The sequence below is a fragment of the Pleurodeles waltl genome, chromosome 8, assembly GCF_031143425.1.
Source record: "Pleurodeles waltl isolate 20211129_DDA chromosome 8, aPleWal1.hap1.20221129, whole genome shotgun sequence".
NCBI lineage: Eukaryota > Metazoa > Chordata > Amphibia > Caudata > Salamandridae > Pleurodeles > Pleurodeles waltl.
The window spans coordinates 1526239803-1526261284 of NC_090447.1; the positions used below are offsets into that span (position 1 = coordinate 1526239803).

The 21482-nt window shown below is 43.7% G+C and overlaps 1 long non-coding RNA gene across 1 annotated transcript in view; it reads left to right on the forward strand.

The window, feature by feature from the left end:
- The first annotated feature begins 4109 nt into the window (after nucleotides 1–4109).
- Nucleotides 4110–21482, forward strand: part of LOC138248915 (uncharacterized) — a 34522-nt gene continuing 17149 nt past the window's right edge. The window contains exon 1 of the long non-coding RNA XR_011194662.1: nucleotides 4110–4206. This is a non-coding gene — a long non-coding RNA (uncharacterized lncRNA). The remainder of the gene's footprint in view (nucleotides 4207–21482) is intronic.

Sequence of the window (21482 nt, forward strand, 5' to 3'; positions counted from 1 at the left end):
TGCGATCACTGAACAGAAATATCCTGGTGAACTGCCATCCACTGCCCAACATTCAGGAGATATTGTCGGCCACAGCAGGATCGAAGTTTTTCACCCTGATAGACCTGAAGTCTGCATACCACCAAGTATGTCTCACGGAGGAATCCAAGGAACTTACCACCTTTATTACCCCGTTTGGAGCATACAGGTACATCCGTCTTCCATTCGGCCTTGCATCGGCCTCGGGCGTCTTTCAAAAGCTAATGGACCTCCTCTTCTGCGATATGAAGGGGGTTGAAGCATTTCAGGACGACATTCTGATACACACGGAAGACGAGAAGGGGCACTTAGAACTGCTGCGCAGAGTGTTGGAGGTGCTACAAAAAAGGGGGATGACAGTCTCCAAAGACAAGTGCAAATTCATGAAAAACAAGATAGAATACTTAGGGCACGTGCTTACCCCTAATGGCATCGCGCCGAAAGATGATTTAGTGAGGGCCATACGAGATGCCCCTTGCCCAGGAGACAAAGACACCTTGCGATCGTTCCTGGGACTCAGCGAATACTATTCCAAGTTCATGCAAGGATACGCAACCACTGTGGAGCCTCTAAGGAAACTGCTATGGAAGAACGAAAAGTATACATGGACACAAGAACAAAGCGCTGCCTTCGAATCCGTCAAGCAGGCAATCGCCGCGGCCCCAGTATTACGACCGTACAACAAGGACCTCCGGAATGTAATCACGGTTGACGCCAGTGCCAAGGGAATCGGTGCAGTATTTTGCCAATTCCAAGGGAAGAAGGAGAACACTGTTGCATTCATATCGCGGTCATTGAGCGAAGCAGAGAAGCACTACAGCACCATCGAGCGGGAGACGCTCGCGTGCGTCTGGGCCGTGGAGAAACTGAGAAAATATTTGTGGGGCAGGGAGTTCGAATTAGTCACCGACCACAAACCCTTGATATACATGATGGACGGTGAAGGACGTGGCAATGGCAAAGCCAGCTCTAGGCTCCTACGTCTACTGTCTAAGTTGCAAGAATATCACTTCACCGTCAGACACATCAAAGGGGGCCTCAACTGCAGGGCGGATTGCCTATCTCGCATACCGATCCCGGACGAGGAGAATGATTCCCTGGACGACACGGAGTGCGTTGTGGCAATGGTTGACGCAACAGCCATGTGCGAGGGATCCATATCAGAGGAAGAATGGTTGACGGCTCAGGAGAAGGACGGGACTATGCGGAGGGTGATGGACCACATGAAGGCTCATTGGCCCCCTATCCGGAACTTGCACGGGGCACTCAGAAGTTTCCAACAGATTAGTCCCGAACTCACCATCGAAGGCGGCTTTGTGAAGAGACACGAGCTGTTTGTACCTCCGGAAAGCTTAAGAGACAAGCTAATCAGGATTGCCCATAAAGGCCACCCGGGCAATACCGCTACAAAGAATCTCCTCAAGCAGTACTACTGGTGGCCAGGGATGTGCAGCGATGTCAGCAGATTCATTGATCGGTGTGGACCGTGCTTAAGGGCCGATAAGCACTGGAAGACGACAAAAGGAGAGTTGCAGCTGGTGGACATACCTGCCGGCCCGTGGAACAAGATTGCCATTGATTTTGCGGGCCCATTTACAAGGCTACCTGACGAGTGTAGACATCTCATCGTCCTTACGGATTACTTCTCCAAATGGATTCACTACAAGTTCGTCAGGGAAGTTACCACTGAACGAGTGATCAAGGCATTGACGAAAATTTTCGCGATTGAGGGACAGCCGAAGATCATGGTGTCGGACAACGGCACCCAGTTAGTGTCCAGGCGGATGACGGATTTTCTGTCCAGGTTGGGGATTAAGCAAGAGAAAACCCCGCTGTACAGCCCGAAGAGCAATGGGCAGGTTGAGCGTATGAATAGATTCCTCAAAGAGGGCGTGCAACAGGCGATCGCTTCCAACATGAATGTGAAAGCGTTTCTGGCGGACAAGGTGAACACTTTCCACAACACGCCCAGTGAGGTTACTGGACACACTCCGTTTTATTTGATGAGAGGGAGAAGATGCATGAGTGAGCTTACCCCCAAATTAAATAAGTGGTATGACATGAACCGGGAAATTGAGGCAGAATCTGATGAGAGATTGAGAGTCAAAGCAAGAATAGTGGCCAAACAGGAAAACAATAAGAGGTACGCTGACATGGTGAATAGAGCCAAAACTAAAAATATAGCGCAAGGGGATTGGGTATTGGTGAAGAAACCCAACAGGGTGATGAAGGGGGAGTCTGTGTTTCAAACCCCAGTGCGTGTGCAAGGAGTGACAAGAGGGGCAGTCTGCCTGGAAGGAGCGGGGTGGCGGAGCAAGGACGACATAGTTAGGCTCAAGGCTGGGCAAGAGAAAATCATCATGAAAGATGTCCGTGTGGATGGGGCCGAAGGCACGGATGATGTTGATGAGTGGCAAACTCACGAAGCCAGGGATGTAGTCATTGATGAGGAGGAATGTGTGAATACGCCTTCCAGGCCAGGAATAAGTGGACAGGCGAGTGCGGAGCGATGCGAGAAGGCATGGCGTGGCTTGACGGCTGCCTCAGGACAGAATGGCTGCAGGCCCGAATCTGTGGAGAGCGACAGTCACAATGTAATGGGGTCAAGCCTAGAGGATGCGTGCGCCGTCAAGGCGAATTCACTTCAGTATGTTACTCCGAGCAGGCCAATTAGGCGTATCCGAGCACCCAAGAGGTTCGAAGATTTTGTTATGAGGTGAAGTTCCTTAAGTTTCTTGTTATGTTGAAAAGGGAGATGTCGTACGTGAGTTAACGCACGAGGCCGGAGGGACAGAGCTAGTCTGTCTTCTATGTTTAGACGCCTCATGACGCCACGACCAATCTGTAACGAGGACGGTCGTGACGTCAGGGGGCGGCGCGGCGGAAAGGCAGAGGCGCGAAGAAAGCGCGGTGTTGCGGCCGGCCGGCTGCTCGTGGGCCTTATTTCTTGTGGCAAGAATAAAAGATATTAACATGAAATCTGCCTCCTTCGCATCCTTCATACTTGCCACTACAGGTACACACGTATTTCTTCTCCACGCTGCTGTACAACATGACTAAAACATATTGACAAAGCTAATGGCAATAAATACCAGCAGATTCGATTTAGACAGGAGACTCATTTTTTAGGCCAAAACAGGCTTTATTTTAGCTGTCTGTAGCCTAAAATAGCCTCTGAGTCAATATAAGTCTATGAGGAAAATGCATTCCCCCGATTCTTTTTTTAAACTCCCTCTTTCCAGTATTAAAATGTTGTCATGTATGCAATAGCTCTCACGTGGATGAGACCTATTGGCTTTGCCACTGCTTGCTCTATCTAAAATCCGCTTTCTCTGTCCAGGCTGTGCTCCCTGGGGGTGGTCTCCAGGAAGTCCTTCAGGAAGAGGGTCGGTCCAAGGGCCATTTCCTTTGGCTACAGCTGGTTTTGTCCTTTCGCTCCAGGTATTCATAGGTTTTTGCCCTGGGTTGCACCCTCAGGCCAGCAGTTTCTGCAATTCAATAATACTGCTTTTCAACCCTTCTTAAAAATACTTGGGGAATTTATATTTTTTTCCCAAAATATATCAGAACTGCAGTTAGATTAGTAAATAAGCCTCCTGGAATATTTAGGGGAACGTTGTTCTTTCCCTCACATATTCTAGGCCCATACATGGCAACCTTTCAGAAGAGGAAAAGGGGAGTTTTTGATAAAAACTAAAAGTAATCGGGAGAATACGTTCCCCCCCTTGACTTCTATTGAAGGACAGGAAGTTTCAGGCGGGAGACAGCCAACAGAAAGCCATTTTTTGTTTCCAAAATCTCCCGCCTGAATCGGCTCCATTGGCAAGTATGTAGGACTGGAGTTAACATTGTAAATTTGACTTTCCAGTGCCCACCACGCCTGCTCCTACACTGAGGCCGCAGTGTGTGGCACTTCCTAGTCATTTCTTTCACTTATTCTCAGGTGGTGGCAGTGATTTCCGTTTCCGGGTCAGCGTGAGCAGAGACAGCAGTAGTCCTGTTCCAGTCTCTGCTTCGGCATCCAGCTGCTGCGGGGGAAGAACGAGTTATTTTACCGGCCTGACGATGACGTAATTCCGTTTCCATGTCAGCGAGGGCAGCGACAGCACCAGCACTTGATGCAGTCAGTTTCAGTCTAAGCTTCTGTGTGAGGCTGCGATCTGGAGATGAATGAAGGTCTCTGTCCAGGTAGGAGTCAGGCTCTCTGCAGGGATGAGTCAGATTCTGGAGACGAATGAAGGTTTCTGTCCAGGTAGGAGTCAGGACCTCTGCAGGGATGAGTGAGAGTCTGGAGATGAATGAAGGTTTCTGTTCAGGTAGGAGTCAGGGCCTCTGCAGGGATGAGTGAGAGTCTGGAGATGAATGAAGGTTTCTGTTCAGGTAGGAGTCAGGGCCTCTGCAGGGATGCGTGAGAGTCTGGAGATGAATGAAGGTCTCTGTCCAGGTAGGAGTCAGTACCTCTGCAGGGATGAGTGAGAGTCTGGAGATGAATGAAGGTTTCTGTTCAGGTAGGAGTCAGGGCCTCTGCAGGGATGCGTGAGAGTCTGGAGATGAATGAAGGTTTCTGTTCAGGTAGGAGTCAGGGCCTCTGCAGGGATGAGTGAGAGTCTGGAGATGAATGAAGGTTTCTGTTCAGGTAGGAGTCAGGGCCTCTGCAGGGATGCGTGAGAGTCTGGAGATGAATGAAGGTCTCTGTTGAGGTAGGAATCAGGGCCTCTGCAGGGATGCGTGAGAGTCTGGAGATGAATGAAGGTTTCTGTTCAGGTAGGAGTCAGGGCCTCTGCAGGGATGCGTGAGAGTCTGGAGATGAATGAAGGTCTCTGTCCAGGTAGGAGTCAGGGCCTCTGCAGGGATGAGTGAGAGTCTGGAGATGAATGAAGGTCTCTGTCCAGGTAGGAGTCAGGGCCTCTGCAGGGATGAGTGAGAGTCTGGAGATGAATGAAGGTTTCTGTTCAGGTAGGAGACAGGGCCTCTGCAGGGATGCGTGAGAGTCTGGAGATGAATGAAGGTCTCTGTTGAGGTAGGAATCAGGGCCTCTGCAGGGATGAGTGAGAGTCTGGAGATGAATGAAGGTTTCTGTTGAGGTAGGAATCAGGGCCTCTGCAGGGATGAGTGAGAGTCTGGAGATGAATGAAGGTTTCTGTCCAGGTAGGAGTCAGGGCCTCTGCAGGGATGCGTGAGAGTCTGGAGATGAATGAAGGTCTCTGTTCAGGTAGGAGTCAGGGCCTCTGCTGGGATGAGTGAGAGTCTGGAGATGAATGAAGGTTTCTGTCCAGGTAGGAGTCAGGACCTCTGCAGGGATGAGTGAGAGTCTGGAGATTAATTAAGGTTTCTGTTGAGGCAGGAGTCAGGGCCTCTGCAGGGATGCGTGAGAGTCTGGAGATGAATGAAGGTCTCTGTCCAGGTAGGAGTCAGGGCCTCTGCAGGGATGAGTGAGAGTCTGGAGATGAATGAAGGTTTCTGTTGAGGTAGGAATCAGGGCCTCTGCAGGGATGAGTGAGAGTCTGGAGATGAATGAAGGTTTCTGTTGAGGTAGGAATCAGGGCCTCTGCAGGGATGAGTGAGAGTCTGGAGATGAATGAAGGTCTCTGTCCAGGTAGGAGTCAGGGCCTCTGCTGGGATGAGTGAGAGTCTGGAGATGAATTAAGGTTTCTGTTGAGGCAGGAGTCAGGGCCTCTGCTGGGATGAGTGAGAGTCTGGAGATGAATGAAGGTTTCTGTTCAGGTAGGAGTCAGGGCCTCTGCTGGGATGAGTGAGAGTCTGGAGATGAATGAAGGTTTCTGTTCAGGTAGGAGTCAGGGCCTCTGCTGGGATGAGTGAGAGTCTGGAGATGAATGAAGGTCTCTGTCCAGGTAGGAGTCAGGGCCTCTGCTGGGATGAGTGAGAGTCTGGAGATGAATTAAGGTTTCTGTTGAGGCAGGAGTCAGGGCCTCTGCTGGGATGAGTGAGAGTCTGTAGATGACTGAAGGTCTCTGTTCAGGTAGGAGTCAAGACCTCTGCAGGGATGAGTGACAGTCTGTAGATGACTGAAGGTCTCTGTTCAGGTAGGAGTCAGGGCCTCTGCTGGGATGAGTGAGAGTCTGGAGATGAATGAAGGTTTCTGTTCAGGTAGGAGTCAGGGCCTCTGCAGGGATGCGGTGGAAGGAATTGTATGGGCTATTGTGCGTCACTCGCCCTCGGACCTTCAAAATACACCCTCCCCTTCCTGTCCTCTTCCCTCCTCTATACTTGTCAAAATAAAAATGAGGGTGATATTTACTTCACGTTGGTAAATCCCCCGGCCTGGTGGTTGTTACCACGATGGAGGTGTGAGACCCCAGAGCTGCATTTGAAGGCACTTTTATACTTAAGAGTTCACTTTACAAGGTCGTGGGGAGGGGGTCTTCCCCAGGGAGTTTTCGGTAGCTCCTGCGAACCCTGCAGTCTCAGGCAGAACCGGCCTCTGCCTTAGTCAGAACAGACAGGACTCATGTTACTTTAGAAGTGCAGCCCGATGAGGTCCCTCAAGAATGTTTGATATATTTTGCTGGAAATTCATAAATGTCAATATTTCTATGCATTGGGCCACCAACACTGCTCAGATGTGATGTGTGTTAAGTACCAAAACGCAAGGGGCTTCAACTATTTCCCCTGAAGGAACCCGAGATTTCCCTGACAAATGTGGAACACGCTTCCTTATGCAGAGAAGAGGAAGAGGACGTGAGCATTACTTTTAGGCATGTCCTGCTGAAAGCAGGCAGTGTACGATTTCCTCACGAGCACAGAACAGACTGTTGTAGTTATAGCACTTAGAGTCGTATAACAGCACTGCAAGCCTCACTCACATTCACCAAAGATGCTTTCCCACAGTAGTGGCCACTAACAACACATTCCTTCCTTGTCGTCTCAGAACAGATACAGCACAGCCATTAACAATGCAGCCTTCCCTTCGACAGACAGAACCAGTGCTCAGAGACGTTTTAAGGCCTGTGCAAAGTGGGTTTTGGCCCAGGCCACCAGCCTTTCAGGCCCCTTCCCCGCCCTGATAGCACCAGCTCTGTTCTGCAACGAGTCCTAAATAATTCTTTAATAGATGTTTTAAATCGTTTTCCCTTAATTTATTTTTAATGTGGGTGATGTGTGTGAGTCTATTACAGACATTTTGCTGAGAAATGTTGTTTATGTTTCATGCAACATCCATAAAAAAGTTTATTTTCAATCAAAACATGACCTCAAGTATGCAAAATGGGAGGGGGTCGCAGAGATTATTTGCAGTAATATTAGGGAGCTGCTGTTATAATACTGAAAACACACATCAGCATACCTGAATATTAGATGTAAACACTTTTAGAATTTGGGCCAGTGCCTGTGCAGTGTTAGTGACCTGGTCAAAGTTGGCATGAAAGAGCTGAAATTGGATCATAAATTTAAAGCTGTTCCGAACAAGGACCCACAAAATACGTTTGGCCCAGCACCTTCAAAATCCTTTACTTGGCCCTGCCAGTGCTTTCTGTGCAGTGTCGAAGATAGCTCTTCTAAAAAAGAAGACATATGCAACGAGAGTAGCACATGCACCATAGATATAGATTGTGCAGCAGTGATGCAAACATCCCAGGTATATGACCAGGGGCGTAGCTTCAGGGGGGTATTTAGGGTGTTACACCCACCTACTAAAAGTATTTTCTGGAAAAAAGTTGGGTACAGATGCTTTCATTTGGGTATGGTGAGGCGTATGTCAGATTTCACAAGAAATTTTTACATAAACACAGACGAAAATGCACACAAACTCTCCCCCTCTCTGCTTTGAAAATATTAATTTTTTTTGTGTATTTTACAAAGTATACAGTTTTCTTTACCTAGTATCCCTGCTAATCCACCTTCTTCTCCCTTTTCGCTGTCTCTTCAGTCCCGCTCATGGGACCTGCTTGTCGTAAAATATATTTAGACATTGTACGCCATCGTGATTGTTGGAAAGTCTAAAACTCACACCCGACCAATCTTACTGACCAAGCTACGCCCCTGGATCTGACACTGACAAGAGCAAGCCTTAAGATGCAAAACACATTAAAACACATCACATGCGAAACCGATAAAGAAGAAGTGAAGTGCCTTTAGCCTCTATCTCCTAGCCTGAACATACATGCACATATCATGGTACATTTGTTTTCCACATAGTTAGGGCAGTGACCACTAGCTCAAAGCAGACGGTGAGTATCTCTGCCATACCCAGAGTACTTGTAATTTGTGCTTAGTTCCTAATAGGTCATACTGCTAAAACTGGGGGGCGTGACCCGCTTATGTTAAACTTAAACAGTCACTTTGTGCAGAAATCACTGATGTTTTATTTGGTGGGGCTAGTATAATCTGAAATAATCAACTGCAAAAATGTTATGTCATCAGCCTAATCCCACTAGGTATGATTACTACCCATACTGTTGGGGAGGAGTCAGACAACTTAAGTCTTATTCCTGGGAAATATTAATAAGCAAAGGAACTTCAAGATGGTAACTATACCTATTCCTTTTATCAGCAGTGCTTCCAGCAAAGACCAGCTGTAAATGCGTTATTTCCTGCAAAAAAATGCTGGTCCGTTCACCGTGTTTCTCAGCATGCAAATGAGGCCCTTTAACAGGAACACAGAATCCAGCTGGGCTTACCCAGCCGCAGTGTAATGTACATCACAGCTAAAGATGATTCGTGTTTTTGTTTTCTTTTAAACCAATAGCTTACTCACTTTATTTGGAATAAGCTGGAAGTTGTTTAATGCACCTCAGTATCCCTAACCTGGTCCCTCCCATCCCCAAACACGTGGTTTTAATGAACTGTCTCTCTCTCCAGCTCAGTCACACGGCTGCACTGTACTTTGGCCCTGCAAGCCAGGGTGCTGCAGGGACACAAGAGCCCCCCTTCTTGGGGTCCCCCCTTCCTCACCATACTTAATCTATCATTGCAAATCTTCAAGCAGGAATAGTACTGATGACTACTCACACCTCTCCTACACGGAAAAAGCTCAGTGTTTGGCACCATCTAGTGGTGGGGAGCCGTTAATACCGATCTGAACACAAATACATGGACCTAACCCTATAGAATTCAAAAATGTTTTGGTGCATGGGAACCTCTGAAGGTCTCTGTCATATGGAGTGCTGCAGGGCCTTTCTTTGAGCCCCAGTCCCTTCAATATCCGTATGGCCCCACTAGCCTCTGATTGAATCCCATAGACTGGTGACCATCTCTTATGCAGACGATACCCAACTGCTTTTTTACTTCTGAACACTCCGTCATTGATAACATTTCATTTTTTGTCATTTGCCAGAGAGATGTTCTTTACTTGCTATCTTCCGTGCAATGAGGACAAAACCGAAACACTTTTGTTTGGTAGGGCCAGAGACCAATGGACAAACTATAGTTGGCAGAGGGATTTTCTTTTACCACCTCGCCCCTCCCCCCCACAGTGGCAGCTAAGCAACTGGGAGTTGAAAAAGGTGACAAGTTATCTATTGAATCCCAGATTGTGTTAGTGGCAGGGATTTGTTTTGGCTTGCTGCAGTCTATAAGGACATTTCTTGAATTCTTACTGTTAGGTGCACATTGAAGAGTAGTCCATGCATTGATCACCTCCAGGCTGGCCTGCTCAAATTGCCTTTATCTTGGGTTTCCAGAAAATAAGATCAGAAAACTCCAGATGGTACAAAATGCAGCGGCACGTTTCAGAGTTTATCCAGAAGGGAATCTGTCTCTGCTCCCCTCAGGGAGCTCCATTGGCTTCACGTTGGGCAGAAGATTCTGTTCACAGCACTGACCATCATCCATCAGACTTTTCACAGTCAGGGCCTCAGGTGTTTAATTGGAAGAACTCTTCATTACAATCCTCCCAGATCCCCATGTTCTGCCATGGCACTGCTAGTAAAGATACCAAATTCTGCCTGGCTAGATCTGCAGGGCAGTTCTTTTCAGTACAGGCTTGTAATACTTGAAACAGGCTTCATTATCACTTTGCTCGATCCACAGGGAAGCCCAATTCAGGAAAGTATTTAAAACGTATCTATTTTTTTTTGAGTTGACAGTGAGTTGTGAACGGGGCCTTTTTGCAGTTTTATGGCAGAGGCTATGCCCCCCCCCATGTTTGTAGCTGTGTCTGTGTAGGAGTCCAGGTGAAAAGTGTGAGAAAGGTATCCACCTACATGCATGGCTATGTCCTATCTGTTTAGGAATGGTCTTCATAGGATTTGGGCGTAAGAGACACCCAGAGGTGAAACAATGCTTCCCTTGCACTGTTCAGTCTTGCAGTCTTTCATCACCTACTGCATGGGTACTCAAACATTTTCCCAGGTACAAATAGTATTGTCTGCGGCATGACGTTAGACTGCATTGAGCATTAAGGCTTGGGAAGGGGGCAGATGTATGTGGCCTAATGCAGTGGTTTTGGTGTCATGAAGTACATTTTAGGGGTTTCATCCTACTCCCCCACATTAGATCTGTCAGCCTGATGGTGACCTTCTCCCAAAGTTTTGCCTTAATGTTTCATTTTTGCTGATTTCATTTTTGTTGGCCTTAGAACTCTGCACACTTTACCACTGCTAGCCAGTGCTGAAGTGCTTGTGTTCTCACCCTTAAACATGGTAAAATTACCGTACACCCAACTGACACATTTAATTTACTTGTAAGTCGCAGCCCTAGTAAACTGGTACTACCTGTACCCAGGACCTGTAAGTTAAATGCTACTAGCAGGCCTGCAGCACTGATTGTGCCACCCACTTACTTAGCCCTTTAAACCTGCCCTAGGCCTGCCATTGCGGCTTCTGTGTGCAGTTGTAAACTGACATTTCAGCCTGGCAAAATAAATCTTTCACCAGACCTAAACCTTCCTTTTTAATACATATAACTCACCCCTAGGATAGGCCCTAAACAACCCATAAGGCAGGGTGCAGTATATTTAGAGCTGGACATGTACTTTTAAGTTGTACATGTGTTGGTAGAGAAACTCTTAAATTTTGTTGTACATTGCTGCAAGCCCTACCTCTCCCATAGGATAACATTGGATTACCTTATTACATTTAATGAGTGAAAACTTTAAATTGGGAGCAGGTAGGAATGTGGAGTTCTGTGTCTAAAGACTTGTAATTTAAAACCCTCTTTAATAGTAGAGTCAGATTTTAAGTCACAATTTTGAAAATGCAATTTTTAGAAAGTTGGAATTTTCCTGCCTCTCCCATTTGGTGCCTGCAGCCTGTATCCTGAGTCACATGACTACTTGTACCTGGCCGTAAGTCTTTGTGTAGTGCTCCCAGACAGTGAGACCAGGGGCGATAGGTGTTGGCTGGATGAGCCATCTCTGGCTTAATAGGGAGCGGAGCGGTCACCTACCACACTAACACATCACAAGGAATCTGCCTCAGCACACTCACACAAACTTTCACACTAGGCTTTTGTAGCCCCAGACACACTGGGACTATACACGGAGGCAGGAAATTCCAAACTCCTTTGGGGGTGGAATCCTCTAGAAATGTTTCCTACTTCAAAACTGGCACCAAAGATAAATAGTAGACCCTCAGGCCCAACTTGTCGGATCACTTCTGTACCTGTGGACTCTTCCGGGAAGAAGTACTGCTCAGTGTGAAGCCTGCCCTGCTGGCCTGCTTACTGACTGCTATGCTGCCAAGGCATGCTGTTGCTGCATCAGGGCTCTTTTGTTGCTGTGAGCCACCCTCCTGAATCCAGCCTGCCTGTGTAGACCCATAACTCCAATAAATCTCCAAGGGTCAGTTTCCAGGCTCCCTATTCAAAACCACACGGACATAACGGACTTCTTCTACATTGACGACGCAGGATGAAGTAGCCAGACATCCCATGTGACCCAGCTCATCCTTCACGCAGATGCATCTCATCACAAGTCCATGCAAGCTACAGCGGGTTCTTCAATGCCAAGGAAGCCTAACAGCAGCCCAGTGGGACACATTGCAAGTCGCCATAAGCCCCACCAGCTTTTCTGATGATGGCAAAGGACCTTGCATCGCAGCTCCTCGTCGATAGTCATCAACTTTGCTGCTGCTCGATGCATCTCTTTGAAATAAATTAGACTGCAAGATCTAGGGCAGTGTTTTGCAAAGTCGGTCCTGGAGAGCCGGGTCCATGCCAGGTTTTTAGCATATCCACATTTAGAAAAAAGATGTTTCAGAAATCTACATTTTTCTAAATGTGGATATGCAAAAAACCTGCCATGGACCCTGCTGTCCAGGGCCGACTTTGCAGAACCCTGATCTAGGGGAAGTAAGCACACTGGAAAGAGGAGGTGGCCAATGCTGATTTTTAAGTGCAAATGGAATATTACTGAATAGAAAAAAATGGACACCCAAGAACTGAGAAGATTTAATAAATGCATTGAACGGAAAAGCTTCTCATGATAAATGGCTAATCAGGAAGCTGCAAGAGGATCATCGTAAAATGCATGAATATCTCAAGAAGTGAATTTTGTATGCCAATTACAATATTAAAAGGAGAAATAATTATGATAACTATATTTGAGTTATGTATCAACTCACAGGGACTCATAAACAGTTTATTTATAAGCAGGTCATAAGGATGGTAATACGGTAATAGCAGAACAAACAAATTGGGTGTGAATGAATACGAACAATCAGGTATATGAAGAAATTCACAATGCTTAATAAGGTATTTAATCTCAAATACTCCACCAGCATGGGACTGATTATATTAAATAGTAAATAGATCATATTGTTGAGGTACATCACTGAACTACAATAGATATTGGGAACTATTCACAAATTCCATTTTGAAGTATCTTTAGGAGTACCACAATAATACTACTAATGTAAAACAAAGTGCTATTCATTAAAATATTTTAAGGTTTTATATGCAGTGATCTCCGTGGACTTAGGTATATGTTGTAGTAGTAAATCTGGCGGGGACAGGGGAGTGGCTGGAAAATGGCTAATGCTTACTGGAGTTAAGGGGGCATAGGGAGGGGCTTACGGTGGAATATGCACCCACACACGAGACAATAAGCCCACTCCTATTAACAAACTGTACTTCTATACTTACCACAGTCAAAAAGTAGTAAATGTACAGCAGCTTATTGCTGGAGTAAATCCAGCACCACAGAAGACCAGCCTCTGGTACTGCAACACCCTCCGAAATAAAATAATGGAGTTATGGACTTAAAATATAAACCTGTAGGAACTAGCATTAACTTAAGTTACCTTAGTTTATGTTTTAGGAATATAAATACATTGAATGTTTTCCAAATTTTATGTAGATAACACATAATTAGTGTATCATATGTTAATAATGTTTTTAAATGTAAACATCAAAATAGTAACTTTATTTTTTAGTGAGTTAATTAGTTTAAATTCATTTTATACATAACGTTTAATTCTTTTTACTACCTCATAAATAAATATAAAATGTTTACTGTAGGTAGGACAAGTTTTTTATTTAAACCAAAAGAAAAGTAGTTGTAATTTAATGTTTCAAAAATAATGATTTCAAAATAATTAAATATTTAATTCTAAAGAAGTTAATGCTATGGCACTTTAAAAAAATTTTTTTTTAATTTAAAAGAAATGTTTTTAATGAATGTACAATAATATTGATCTTAAACGTATTTGTGCTAATTGTATTTTAACTTTAATAAAGTTTTAACTTTTCCCTATACTTAACACCAAGGAGATCTCTTCCCCTCTGACGAAAGTTCTCTGCCTATGTGTGAAAAGTTACTAGGATTAACTTTACATTCATAAATTAGACTCGTCCCCTGATTTCAGAAGGTGAAGACATGTAAGCATACACTTTATAGTAATACACACTTGTAAATGGTGACTAGCATAAAGTAGTATAAGAGTAGATTGCACGTGTAGATTTACTCATGTGTAAGTTTGCCTTTGTAAACATACAAAATAGGAATAGTGACTGCAACAAAAAGGACAAGTATGTGAATGAAATTAAGTTTACATAAGGAGATTAAATGGAATCATCACAGAGAATATGAAGGAACATGTGACATAAGAACATACTTTTACATGACAAGATAAGAAACGTTAAGCATAAACAAAGAAAAATGCACTGAGAAAGATGAAAGGTTGACATCTGCTGTACTCAGAGGACAGGTGACAAAACAGTCATTTGACTGTAGGAACAGACAAGGTAAGATTTAGGAGGGATAAGTGTCAAAAATGACTTAGGTGGAAGCTTTTGCTTTTTATAAAATGAATTTATTTTCATGGTAGCAGCTCAAAAAAAGGGATCAGCATCATGCCTGCTAAATTCCAGCACACAGGGACTTGAGAGTGTTGTTTTTGGGAAAAGAACACTTTTTTTTTTTTTAATTAACACACGTTAGGAGTTCATAAGTGCATAGAATGGTGATATATCAAATTATCATAATATCAGGGGGAAAAAAGAACATCCGTTATGCTAGAATAATTGTGGAATGCGCATTCATACTGGTTTTATGTGCCTTTAATTAGTTATTCTTGTTGTGTGTTTTAACAGTATTATTCTTGCTGTTGTGGCATTATGGGATGCGGAGGGCTACTTTTAAAGATATATTTTTTACTTTGAGGGAATTTCCAGATTTTCTGCATTCTTTGCCGCTTTCCCCACAGATGCACCATTTTGGTTCAGATGCTCGTTAGTGGTTTGAATCTTGCTTCCTTTTTCGGCAAGAGGGCGTGGAGGACTACTTTAAAAGATATATTTAAATTCTTTTTCAGCATATAAGCGGGGCCAAGTTGCAGACGTGCAACGGTTTTTAAGTACCGGTAATTGGTTTTGCTTGTTGTATGCTTTAATTCTTGCAATTGTGGCATTAGGGGTGTTCAGGGATACTTTTAAAGATATATTTGTAACTGTGAGGGAAGTTCCTGATTTTCTGCACTCTTTGCTGATTCCACCATAGGAGTGACATTTAGGTTCAGACATGCTCTAGTAGTTGGAATCGTGGTTCATTTTTCAGCAATTAAATGGGGCCATGCTGTGTCTGGATCGCATCTAGTAATAGCCATGCTGCTGGCAGGCCTTGCCTGAGCTCCTCTGTACAGTTATATTCCTGGGAAGAAATGCATTATTTTCAAAATTCACTGTGTGTTTGGCGGAAGGGGTTACTTTGTCACAAATGTGACAGATATCCCATCCGCCATATTACCATCCCATTATAGCCCAAGGAGATTGTAATACGGCGCATGGGATATCCGTAACGTTTGTGATGGAGTAACCCGTCTGCCATTCATGTTCCTTATGGAAATATGAGTTAGGGACTCTACTTTACCTGACATTGCACTAGTTGTTCCCCCCAGGGTTTGTAATCCAGCATATTAAAAAGGGCATTGGTATGGCTGTTGTGTATTGTGCTAACTTTTCCTGAACAATTTCTAAACTGTGGAATATAGGTACTCTTGAAGTTTATCCTTCTCAATTGTTTTGGATCCCTCTTTCACTTTGTCGGGCCCTAATTTATAGATCGTAGGACGGCCCTAATGATTTCCCCTTTTTACTTACAGATCATTTAAGTCAGCTAGCGTTCTTCTACTCTAATTTCATAGTTTTAGGGGATTTTCATTTACAAGTATATGAGGCAAACAGTACAACTCACCCATTCAGCCAATTTATGTGAGAATCTCTCAGATTTATTTTTAAAGAAGAATCAAATAATTTATCAGTTCTCAACTCAGTGTGTAATTCCTCATATAGTGGACTTTAGACCTTCTTCCAGCCTTCTCTTCACTAATTTTAACCCTTTGTCTTTGAAGGATTCCACTGCTGAATTAGTTTAATGCAGATCTGGTTCCCTTCTTGATCAATATCCCCCTGACATTTTAAAAATGGCCTCCACTTATTATCTTATTCTGAATAAAATGAAGAATACTTCCTTGGAATCTGCATTAGTTCCAAGGAGTTGAAATAGGCTCTCCTACTCCCTTTACTAAAGAAACCTAATGCAGACCCTAATATTTTAAGTAATTTCAGACCCATCTCACCTTTGTCTGCAGTGGCGAAAATGCTGGAGAAGCTAGTTAATAGACAACTTTCTCATTTTCTGGAATCAAATCATCTGTTACATGATTTGATTCACAGTCTGGCTTCAGGTCAGAATTTAGGAGCAGTTAGGTTACAGAGTGTATTAAGGATAATCTTGATCAGAATTTGTTGGCGATGGTGGTTCTACTGGATTTATCTTCAAGGTTTTACACAGTTTCTCATTCTATACTTTTAAACAGGATCAGTGAAATGTGAATCCAAGGACAAACCTTGGCCTGGTTTATATCGTTTCCTGAAGATAGAACACAGGCTGTGTTTCTCTCCTTTTACTTCATCCCCAAAACCACTCAAGTGTGAGGTTCCTCAGTGCTCTGCTCCGAGTCCCAACCTCTTCAATGTTTACCTGGAACATTTAGCTAGCCTTGTTAAATTTTTGGGTTTACGTGTGATTTCCTATGCTGATGATACTCAGCTCCTTATGTTGTTTCAGGTGAATGATGTGAAAGCTTTTAGCTCCTTTAAACTGTGTTATAAATCAGTTGGTGAGTGTATGAACCGTAACTGTCTTAAGCTCAATTCTGGTAAAACAGAGATTGGTTTTTTTTTAAACTAAATATTGCCCTGATTTGTGCAGTTGGTGGCCTTCTGAGATGGGAGCCCCCTCCTACTTCCTCTATGACTGTAAGGAACGTGGGTATCAGATTTGATTCAAATCTCTCTTTTGAACCCCAGATTAAAGCAATACCTACTAGCTGTTTGTAACACTCAAATCTTTAAGGAGGATATTGCATTTGGTGCCAGAGGATCTTGCAAAACATTGTTCATTCAGTGGTGACTTCAAAGTTTTATGATTACGCAAACAGCCGGTATCTGGGCTTCCCAGAGTATTTGATTCAGAGTCTTGAGATTATTCAAAATCCAGTGGCTCACTTCATCTTGAAAATTCCTGTGCTGCCTGTAATTAAACCGATTCAATTTAAGGCTCTAACCTTTGCTTAAAGTGCTATTGAGCGGAAAGGACCCCTCTGTTTAAGGAAGAGACTCCAGGCCTATTGTCAGGCTGGAGCCTTGAGATCGAATAGTCTAAAGCTACTTCAAACTCTTCGGACTCGTAAAGTAGTGAAACTTTGTGTATCTTACTGGCCAGTGGCGGCTTAGGAACTCTCTTCCGTCTGATCTTAGTTTAGCCCCTTCTGAAGCTATTTTTCGAATAATCTTTAAGGCATTTATTTTTTAATTTCTGCTGGTAATTCCCCATCTAAGGGATTGGTCTCCTTGTTTGCCCCACTACTGGTCACACGCAGCGAGCACTGGGACGCCTCTTCGGAAACTTCTAAAGATGCCCCTTATAAAAGTTGTGTGTTTTATAAAATGTTATTCTTTTAAGGTGTGTAGCAGTTCTCAATAGAGATATTGAAACAGGTGTATGAGTGATAATATGAGTTTGGTGAAATCGATGGGAAGTAAATGTTGCTGCGTTCACATTTGGTGATATAGTTAGCTTTTTGCTGTATTAGTGACATTTCTGTTAGAATTGTAGGTATTAATTAATTATTTCTATTGAGGAAGCTTTAAGCAAAATCCATTATGAAAATCTTGACTACCCTCAGCTGGGATGTTTAGCTTCTCACAGTGTATGGAGGATAGAAAAAACCGATTCAAAGAGGGAAATTCTGTGATTTGCTAGTTGAAGACATGAAAAGAAAGATTATGAATTGATGGAAATAATCAATATTGAAAGATGATAATTGTTCTTTTGCTTTCACTGTTGAAATTTCGCAAGTAGATATTGTAGTAGATCGAGTAATATATCAGGGGGAGTGCTTGGTGCTTACCCCAGTAGGCCGACTTTGCTTGTGTATGGACGACTTTGGCTTTCTACAGGTTCATTAGTGTTGAAAATGCAGGGGATCCATCTGGATCTGGTAGCCTTTATGTAGCCGGTAAAGTAATAAGTGAGTATTACTACCCAGAGGAAGCATTTTTAGCAACCTTGGAATAATGAAAGACTGAGAAAACACAATGATTGTTCACTTAAGCCTTGCGTTTTGCATGTGTCTCCTTAATGGTGGTTCATAATTATGTGAGTGACATTTTAAGGATTATAACTTGTGACCCAACACATAAAGATCTCTGCAACAAAAGCAGTGCCCCACTGTGGTGTCTGCATAATATACAGATCTGTAACATGCATGTTGCACACTTTTTGCAGCAGGCACATTCATCCTCTATGGCATTTTATGATCAGTCAGACCAGTGACTATGCTGTACACAGATCTCTCCAGCACGTGCATTAACAACAAGGGTTGTCTTCCTGTTATTATACCCTGGATAATGCTCCGTACACAAAGATCTCTGCAGTAGGAGCATAACCACATAAGATACTTTAAAATGTTGCCTGTTTGTGCCAATTAAGTAAGCTAGAACTGAGTTATGATCACATTAGTCTTTGCTGCAGTGTACTTGGAGCACATATTTTTAAAAATAATTGCCAGATGTACAATGCGCTTTTGCAAAACCATGGGTTTTTCAGAATTTACTTCCCTTTTGTGAGTCATAAAATCTTTTCAGACTTGTGTGCACCCTTTGGAAGATGTTTCGACACTGCCCTGGATAGCGGCTAGATCCGGTTCACTTTGCTGTTGGGAGGTTTGGTCATACTCCTGGAAACAATATATGTTGGAATAAGTCTCTTGCTGGATGCAATAATACTCTAATCCTGTTGCTATATGATACCTAAAAAACTCAAAGTTCTTAAAAAACAATATTTCAGACTCTTAAAAACGCTTCTGCAATCCTTTCCGATTTGCAAATGGGGGGATTCGGAAAAGAAATGTATCAAACCGTTGATAAACTACCATGTTGGGGTGATAACCGATTCACAATGGGGATCGTGAATCAATCATGGATTTCTGAATCGTTTAAACATCATTTGGCTGCAGCAGGTAGTGGTCCAGAGCTCCACTTCCTCTTTCTCTTTTGTCTTCCAAAACAGTTTTGTTTGTTTTTTAAATGCAGCATCAACACAACTCTCAGCCCAGTAGTAATGCGGTGAGCAAGAACGAAGCGATGGAACCAGAAACCATGGTATTTAATTCCGGCCTCCCCATGTGAACAACTTGGGCGATTACTTTTGCAACATATTCCTCTGCTCCAATCTTTGTGCAAATGTAGCAGGTATTTGGATAACCGCTGCAAGAAAGGTTATAAGACAAAAGGGAGAGAACCAAACACTCTGGTTTTTCTACATGGGAAGGTAGTGCTTAATGTCAGTGGTGTAGTGGGAGAAGGATTGGACCTTTAAACAATGGATCTTGCACTGACGGTTTGGTATTCCTACTTCACCAAATTATTTTATTGTGCTCTTATGCATCTTACTGTTCTCTGCCATTGCAGTATGTGACAAAATCAAAACCTGCTCAATGCAGGAAGAGCAGCAAGGACATAAATACAATTAAAATATCCCCGGGACAGCCCCTCAGTGCCATTTTAGACCTACATGCTTATGAATTACTGATAGTGCCAAGGATTGACAATCTTTAAAATGTCACAATGCTATTGATTCTCATTCTGTCTGTGCTTTTAAATAATGAATTGCCGCAGAGCAATTCGGAAATAGATTAATTTGGTCACAAACTTACATTTTCCTTTTTTTCAGGCAGTAAAACTGGTGAAATCTGTTTTTGTCAACAATCCCTGGAAAGCACTTTAACTCTGCTTGCCTAGCCTCCTGCTGGTCTGTTGTAGCTCCCCTGCTGGTTAGGGGCCTCTGCCCCACAGACAGTCTCATGGAAAGGTCAGGCAGGCCACATGGAGCCCCTGGGCCATACAATGGAAGACCCTGATCTACAGCACATAGTCTGCTCAGAAGAGACAGGAACAACTCTTCTGAATGGGCAGTTTACAATGTGTCATGGTATATACTTCAAGGAGCCCACCCAGGAGTGGTATGAAGCAACCCATAGGAATGGCATTCTACAGCCATCCATAGTATATGTTTAGATGGGGTGGAGTGATGGCGGGTCAACCTCTGTGCTCTTAGCCATCGCGTAGGCCTAAGGAGGTTACCCTAGTTGTGCTGAGAGCAGATTATAGCAGTGGACAATACAACTTGATTTGGCAATGTTAAGGATACCAAGATAATGTGTCAATCAGTGAGGCCATGAAAGGAGTGTATTTTGAGTATGAACGAGGGGTTGAGGCCAGACATCAAAGAAAGATGAAGGAATAGGATGAAACGGCAGAAGGGGTGATATTGGCCATTTTAAGGATAGACAAGGAAGATGCAGCAGTGTGGTCCCTTCACCTCTTCACCTTTCACTTGAACGCCGAGAGATAAGAAGCTCTGTCACTGAGGGCGAAGAAGGGACTGAGACGAGGAAGGGTGGTAACGAGGAGAGGGTTTCTGACTTCACCGGATTAAGGATTTCATATAGTTTGAGCCAGGGTAAGAAGGTCTTTAAGCAAAAAAGGAAACTGGCTTGATAAATAGCCAGGAAGTTAGTACATCCCTACATTGGTAACTTGTTGAAGAAAATCAAAGCTTCACAAGTGAGGACATACCCTGAAACAGCAGACTGCACTGCCAGACCTACTCCAACAATACCAAACAGCAGTGTTCAGGCAGATTTGCAGGCTCAAAGTGCACTGCGTGTGCTGTGAACCACTTTAGTCTTGTCCAGCAGGCAAGAAACTGCCTTAAATGCGCGACAGACGAGGCTTCTGCGGCGGCAGAGGACTGAGATTACCTGCATGCAGTCCAGGCCACAGGATCCTGCCTCCTGCTTCCAAACATTGAATGCTTTTGTAGCAAACTGAAGGCTTCAAATGTATTCATTGTTCATAGAAGTAGTCTGAATTACCTCTCTGAAATGTAATGTCCTTCTGGAGATTTACTGATCAAGTGCTAGTTGTGATTGTCACTACTTTTAAAACTGAGAGCCTGATTCAGACTTTGGCGGAGGGGGTTACTCTATCTCAAACGTGATGGATATATCGCCTGCCATATTGCCATTTCCATAGGATATAATGGGATGGTAATATGGCGGTCGGGATATCCTTCACATTTGTGACGGAGTAACCCCCCCCCCCCCCAAGACTCTAAATCAGGCCCTTAGTTTCATCCTTCAAAGTTGTCATCTGATTTAATGGTGGGAAGTCTGCACATAAACAACAATTATTTTAATTCCTACAATGAAATTGAAATATTTATTTGTTAAATGATGTCCCCCCAATGTATGAATAGCACATTTGCATTTTACTCTAAAACTATGGAATCTGCGGCACCACCTGTCGCAAAACATTATTATCAAGCGTATTCATAGGTCAAAGGCCTGCTTTCTCAGTCCCTGGTTAGTCATCCTCTGGTCCTGCAGCTATCACTATTTTTCAATAAGATGATGTAGAATGTCCGCACAGCCAAAAACTGAGCGTTTGTAACAAGTCTTGATGCTGGCATGTGGCGTGTACCTGGGAACATAGATGCAGTTCAC